The sequence below is a fragment of the Parasteatoda tepidariorum genome, chromosome 3 (genome assembly GCF_043381705.1).
Source record: "Parasteatoda tepidariorum isolate YZ-2023 chromosome 3, CAS_Ptep_4.0, whole genome shotgun sequence".
NCBI lineage: Eukaryota > Metazoa > Arthropoda > Arachnida > Araneae > Theridiidae > Parasteatoda > Parasteatoda tepidariorum.
This window is the reverse complement of record NC_092206.1, coordinates 73,916,357-73,923,434: the sequence shown is the minus strand read 5'-3', so window position 1 is coordinate 73,923,434 and position 7,078 is coordinate 73,916,357. Positions and strand designations below refer to the sequence as shown.

General features: G+C 30.5%; 1 long non-coding RNA gene across 1 annotated transcript in view; it reads right to left on the bottom strand.

The window, feature by feature from the left end:
• Positions 1–1,695: 1,695 nt before the first annotated feature.
• LOC107445897 (uncharacterized) overlaps positions 1,696–7,078 on the bottom strand; it is an 8,051-nt gene continuing 2,668 nt past the window's right edge. The window contains exon 3 of the long non-coding RNA XR_011636508.1: positions 1,696–1,972. This is a non-coding gene — a long non-coding RNA (uncharacterized lncRNA). The remainder of the gene's footprint in view (positions 1,973–7,078) is intronic.

Here is a 7,078-nt window from a genome sequence, read left to right as displayed (position 1 = left end):
CTGTAAAGAATTTTATTCATTTTTTTGTGTGTGTGTCGGAACAGTATGGGGCTACCCATCATAGACTAACGGTGGACACGCCTAGGTCTGACGAAGGATAAAAAAAATTCAGGCTAAATAAATTGGCTAACATTAGTAAATTTATAGTATGTTACCTTTTACATAGGTAGGTACTTTATTTACGTCGCGCTGGAGCTGCACAATGGGCAATTGACGACGGTCTGGGAAACATCACTGAGAATTATCCGAAGACATGCCATCGCAATTTGGATCTTCTGCAGAGGGGATAGCTTCCTTGCTTTGGTAACCCGATGACCTGTGAGCGAAGTCGAGCACTTCATGGTTGAACAATTTAACGAGGACCGATACCGCTCTCCCTTGGTCCCTAAGCAGGCTGATCAAAGTGGTCACCCACCCGCTTACTGACCGCAGCCAGTGATGCTTAACTTCGGTACTCTATTGGGAACCGTGTCCTTACGATCAGTCCACTGCGGGGCACGTTTTGCATTGACTTCAAAGTAGGCTCAAGGTTTGTCATTATGTTATATTTTTTTGTTTGATAAGTAAGAGGAAGAGCTTGTCTTATAATTCAAAAACCGTTTGTTCTATGGTCTCGAATATTAGACAGGGGGTACAGGCAGTGGCGTAGCGAGGGGGGAGCAAGGGGGGGCATCATGCCCCGGGCGCTACACACAAAGGGGCGCCAAATGGTCAGCAAAACAAAAAGAAATATTGGATAATTTTTTTTTATTATAATTTATTTCTGGAAAATATATTTTAAATTCAGTGCCGGTGAAATATAATAAATGTTAATTCGTAAATAAAAAGGAACACTAATCAAACTGTAATAATATATTCATAATAGAAATGACACGTCTTTTCCACTGGGCTGACNCAGTCCAAAAAATAGACAAGAGTTCTTATTAGTTCATTTGGGATAGAAGTATGAAAACAATTTTTCCCTTTGGGTTAGCATATACCGCATTGTTTTAATTTGAACTGCATGCCATTCTTTAATTTTTTTCTCTTTTAAATCACTTAAAATAATATAAAAAAAACGAGTTTCTCTGAGAGTTTATTGCGCCTTCCTTTTATTTTTTATTTTTTTATTTTTTATATCTGGTATGCAAGTAAAATTGGCGTAGATGGTATGTGGAGGACGGCATCATCGAATCTTGAAAGCTATTTGAAATAACATGATTATTATGGTAATAAGTTATGCTTTTGAAACGTGTTTCGATAAACCGAATTCATGCAAAATAACTCGGCAATTGAAGCAAATGTAAATAAATAATCAAATAAAAACTCGGTAATTGAAGCAAATGTAAATAAATAATCAAATAAAAGCACGAGTTTTATATTAGAATTATGATAAGTTGGAGAAGGAATAACTTGATTGTAGTATATGTTGACTTTTAAGTATTCATTGTTATCAAAGCACCATTTTCGGATCCAATAATGTTAATCTCTCTTTTGAAAGGTTGAACTTCAAAACGCGAGTTTTGTCTAATCTAATAATGTAAAGTCACCAGGAAGTGCTACAGATAATTATAAATTAAAGTATTCTAAATTTTTTTATTTATGTCGGTTTCAGTTTTGTGAATGATTGTATGGAGCAAACTAATACCGATTCATTGATTATTTACGATTTTACCTGTAAAAAGAATAATCAGTTAGTAAATAAATAAAGCCTAATCAGTTCATCAAACCTTTACTAACAAAAAATACAATGCAGAATATTTGCAGACAATTTTACCATACACATCAGAGACCGTGGAAATGAATCAACCTTGGTTATGCATCTAAGAACTTTGTTCCATATGCCTTCATCTTCGCTTTTACATCGTCGTGCCTTTTCCCACAAAGGAAATTTCACTATGCATTTAAGCTTTTTCCGCAATCTTTTTTCTTGCCTAGCACACATTTGACCTCTTTTCCAGAAATTTTGAATGCATTTCAGGTACTTATTATTCTGTAAAGAAAACTTTCATATAATCTCAGAACTTTTTTTCCACCAAGAGAGAAAAAAAAGTGTTAATCAGGTCGCACAGAAACGAATGACACATTTTGAACAAAAAACGGGTAATACATCGGCTAGATTTATTTCTTAGCCATCTCTTTTTCCGTTTGGCTGATTTTTTTACACAAAACAACAAAACGTGAAATCTTTAATTCCAAACTTTCTTCCTATGTTTACATTTTCAATTACTGCAAATAAAGGAACTTCTGGTACTGTGCAAACTTCTGTTTGCCAGCAGTATTCTCGGCTCCCTTGTGTTTATTTTACTGGTTTTCTCAATATCATCGTTTATAGCTCCGTTGTATCAATCATTTCAGCAATACCTTAGTAATTATTAAAGGATATGGTAGATATTGTAATTAAAATTAGTTAATTTGGCGAAAGCATTTAAATAAAATAAAAAATATTTTTTTACGTTTAATAGTTTTTTTGCAATAAATAATTTTGTTACATTCTTTTAACATTCAATTACAATTTCTTTTTCAATGCATTTTCATAAAAAGATAAAAATCTTTTTAAAGTAAATTTGTAGCATTGCTTTATAGTAAATGACTGGACCAAATTCGAACGTAAACAATAAAGACAACAATACAGAGAAGAAAAAAAAGAGCCTTTTGTGGCTCCTTGTTTCTTGCATTATTATGAAAAACAATAAAATTTAATCTGAATCCCTGTGCTTTCTGGTATTGGAAATACTTGGAAGTGAAATGTCAGTCCATTTCGATTGTAACAAACAGACTATAAAACATGCATGCAAATTTTTTTTTAGACTACGTCATATTATTACTCCAAGTGGAGGCTATATCGACAGTACTGATACAAGCAAGATTTAGAATTACTTGAACACATTGTATTTGTCAAAACTGAAAAGCATAGGATGGGTCTCTTAATTCGCAGCTCTTGTTGCTGTTTTAGGCCATTAAGACAAGGGGTGCGATTGTTCTTGTTTTCTGATGACGCCATCTATGTCCAAGAATTTGACTTTTGCCACACCCATACGTCAGATCTGTTTATAGGCCGGACCCATTCATACATACATTCATTCATCCATAGATCGTAATTTTGACCTGAACCAGAGAACGACCAATCTCTAATCCAGTATCCCCAGAGGTATAATTTGTCATATGAGCATGAAGGATTTTGTGACCTGGCAGATTTAAAGTGCACCAGTCTATATTTACTACACGGAAAGTCTTCGCCCGGCTGGATTCGAACTCCCGTTCTGACGAAAGTGACGACACCTGCCAATCAGATTATCCTGGCCCTGGTTGGCAGCTCTTAAGGTGTAAAAATGCCAAGGTAATTGGGAGGTGTAGCAGTGAAAAAAAGGAATACCCTAAATAACTTTTGATCTAAGTATCGGATTTTTCACATACTGAGACTTAATTAACAGACATTTAGACATTTTAATTAATTCGAACACACAATATTTTAAGTTGGCTGGAAGTTTGGACTCCTTAATATTAAATTATGTATAAAACTACGTATTTTTATAAGAATTGAAAATTTGAATTATATTATTTGTTTAGTCGAAAACAATTTTTAATAAGCATTTTTTATTTATTAATAGTCGGAAAAAATAGGATCGTAAGGTATACAAACTTTTAATCAATATTAAAGTATATAATTTTAAATGGCAAAATACAAATACTGAATGAAGTGTNTTTTTTTTTTTTTTTTTTTTTTTTTTTTTTTTTTTGCTATTTAAAAAACATTTAAAATGATGTAAACATTTGTACAGGGTAAACTAACCAGTGAAGGAACATTTCATATATATTGATTAAAAATAAGAATTTGAAAGTTTTTCTTTAAATTGATTAGTAACAATAGCTTACTGCCAAACAATAGGAAGTCATCTAGCAATGTTTTGGATTACCTGGTCAAATAGACTTCTCTGGAAAAATTTTTGAATTTGTTATTATCTCTGCAACACCTTGTTTCTTTGAAAAAATTATAAGGTGAGTGTTTGTATTTATATGTTTGAAGTGGAATTAATTGCATGTAATAGTTTTATTTTTCTCACTGTGAAAAAGAGAATTCAAAATATAGTTATTGAAGTTACGTTTTATTTTTTTTAAGCATCATAGCATAATAAAGTACTGAGATAAGGGGGTGTTTATTCACTGGATCACCAAACGATGAAAAACCAGTGAAGGAACAAGTGTTCCTTTACTGGTTTTTTTTCTAAGTTAATGAAAATAAAAGATAAACTTTAATTTTCTTGTACCTTTAGTGATGTTCCGCATCAAAAGTATGTTAAAAATACGAAAAACAACTTCTAACCAGTGAGGGAACAGGCATGTTCCTTTACTGGGCATAGATTTCCCAGTGAATGAACAGTATGTGTTAATATGTTGACACTTTAATTTTCAATTCATGATTACAAAAAAAAGTTAACATTCTCCAAGTATTTATATGTTATAACTACAGGAATAGGCTTGTTTTTAAATATTTGTATGGCTTATAAATTCATAAAGAGCATTTAAAAAGAACTAAAATTAAGTGTTCCTTCACTTGGTCTTCTTACTACTTGTTATTTGAACCTCCGAAACTTTAAAACAATATTATGAAAGTTCTCTACAATTATTTTACATAATTCGGAATTAGTAACAAATATGTTGACACTGTCATTTAACTAAAATTACGAATTTTGAAATTAATATGATTTTTTTAAAAGGCAAGCGAAGCTTAAGTGTTCCTTCACTCGTTAGTTTACCCTAGATTAGATCTCAACTTTTTAGAGAAACTTTTTTTTCCGACTGATACTAAATAAAATAATAAATGATTACTGAAACTTATTTTTTGCATTAAATTATGTTTGAATAAACGAGTTTTATGATTGTGTGCAAAAAGTTTTCTCTTCACTTAATTAGTTTTCGAGATATAGCGAAACAATGCAATTCATCGATATAGTTGTTAATATACCATGTAAAATTGTTATTTACATTGTCAGTCAAGAAAACGTAACAGGTAAGTGAGAAGGGGTTAATTTAGAATTTTATGGTTAAGGTGCCTTTTAAAAATGGAGGACACTTATTACGGCGCCAATGTAATTAGTGTGCTGTCTATGTATTTCGTTGTGATAGATAATATAGTTTGGAGAGATTAAGGTTAGTATATATTTTTTTCAATAACAGAGGTTGCATCAGGAGAATGTTTTCGAGAAAGTGTTTACAGTCAGTAAGTTAGCTTTTCAGGTATTACAGAAAGTAAAGTTATAATTTTTAATTTTAGAGAGTATCTCTTATTTCTTACAGATAAAAGTAAGAGTTACTTTCGAATCTAAAATTGTCAGGCCAAAGCCAAATTGATTTAGCCTTGGCTGGCTTAGCCGAAGCTATCTGGCTTTGGGTTAAATTTAAGTTAGATCTTTTAAGTAAATTCAACTAATCTTTTATTAATTGTTCCATTAATTATTTATGTGCGTTATTATTATTAAAATACCCTTTTAAGTTTATATACTCAATTTATATGGGTCATTTTCAAAAGGAAAAAAAAAACTTTTTTTACAATGATAAAAATATTTGATTCATCGCTTATAAAAATTTCAGCTTCAATCGGAATGTTTCTTGCACATAAACCTTATAACAGCAGTGCACTTTTTAATTTGCAATATGAAGTTTTGAAAAAAATTAACTAGAATTTGGCTTATATTTCCCTCCGTTACCAATGTTAAAAAAATTTTTAAATACAAAATACGCTACTGGAAACAGTAAACATCATATCGGCACCTACATTATTGTCACCGACATGCAGCATCAATTATTTTCTATGTTAATATTTTTATTATTGAAAAAATATTTTAATCTGCTATTTATATTTAAAGTTAGTATCAAAAGAGAAAGTTACACTCTAGTCAAATTCACACTGTAAATTACAAAAATTGCTCTTTGAGAAACTATATAGGGAAATAAAGCTTAAATGCACAAATGGTTGGTAGTAGATTGGAAAAAATTAACATAATTAATATCTATCTATCTATCTATAAACTTCAGATTAAAGACCAAGTGTCACAATTTTTTTATACTCTCGTTGAAATAAAAATACTGAAGTCATAAACTTCAGAATAACGACCATTGTGACAAAATGTTTTTACATTTTATTTTCAAAGTACACAATCCTGAATACAAATTTCAGATTGAAATTTTTTTTACAAAAAATGTCAATTTGTATTTTTATATCTCATATCACTTGTATTTTCATATTTTTTACCTTTCATGTTTTTGAATATTGACAAAATGAATATTTACATTTTGAAGAAAATTTTTATAGATTTTCTTATTCTAAGTGAAAAGTTTACTTAAATTGTGTTAGTATGAGGAATAACTTTGTTTTTCTGTGATTTTTAAAAAGGAACTTAAGAAACTTAAGTCACAAAAACTATTGAAAATGAAGATCTAACACTTCATTTTAATGGTAGCGTTACTTCAATTTTTTTTCCCTCGAGACTTTCATGAAATTTTTTTTATATTGTGTACTAATGCGTATTTTTTATAATTCATGTTACTTTAAATCTTGTTAAAAGTGCAGTTTGATTTTTTTATTTTAATTGTGTCATCATAGGGAAAGTTTTTCAAAGGGATAATTTTTAAAATTTTTTGATAGTAGTTAAAATTTTTCGGCGAGGGGGGTGTAACATAAAAAGCTTCTATTAATCTTTTTATGTTAGTTTCTTCGTTATAAAACAACTCCTAATTTATTACTACTTAATTCCTCGAATCGAAGCACTTTATCATACTTTTAAAAAATCACATCCTGTTCTAAATCTATTTTTGGCCCAACTATGCATAAATTTAAATAAAGATATTTTTCCTTTTAAGCTTTGTGGGAATCGCGTGATCTATTTAATTAGCCAATAGTAATTTCTGAGATTTCCCTCTTTTCCCTAAATAGAGACATTTTCGGATTTTTTTTGCAAGATTTTTCTCTACCTGCTGATGGAGTAAACATCACTTTTCACTCTCCACTCAACTAAGAATGATCAAATAAAAGTTACTCTGATCTCATTAAAATCCTGTGTCTGTTTTCCTGCTCGGTCCGACTGCATCATTTTACATA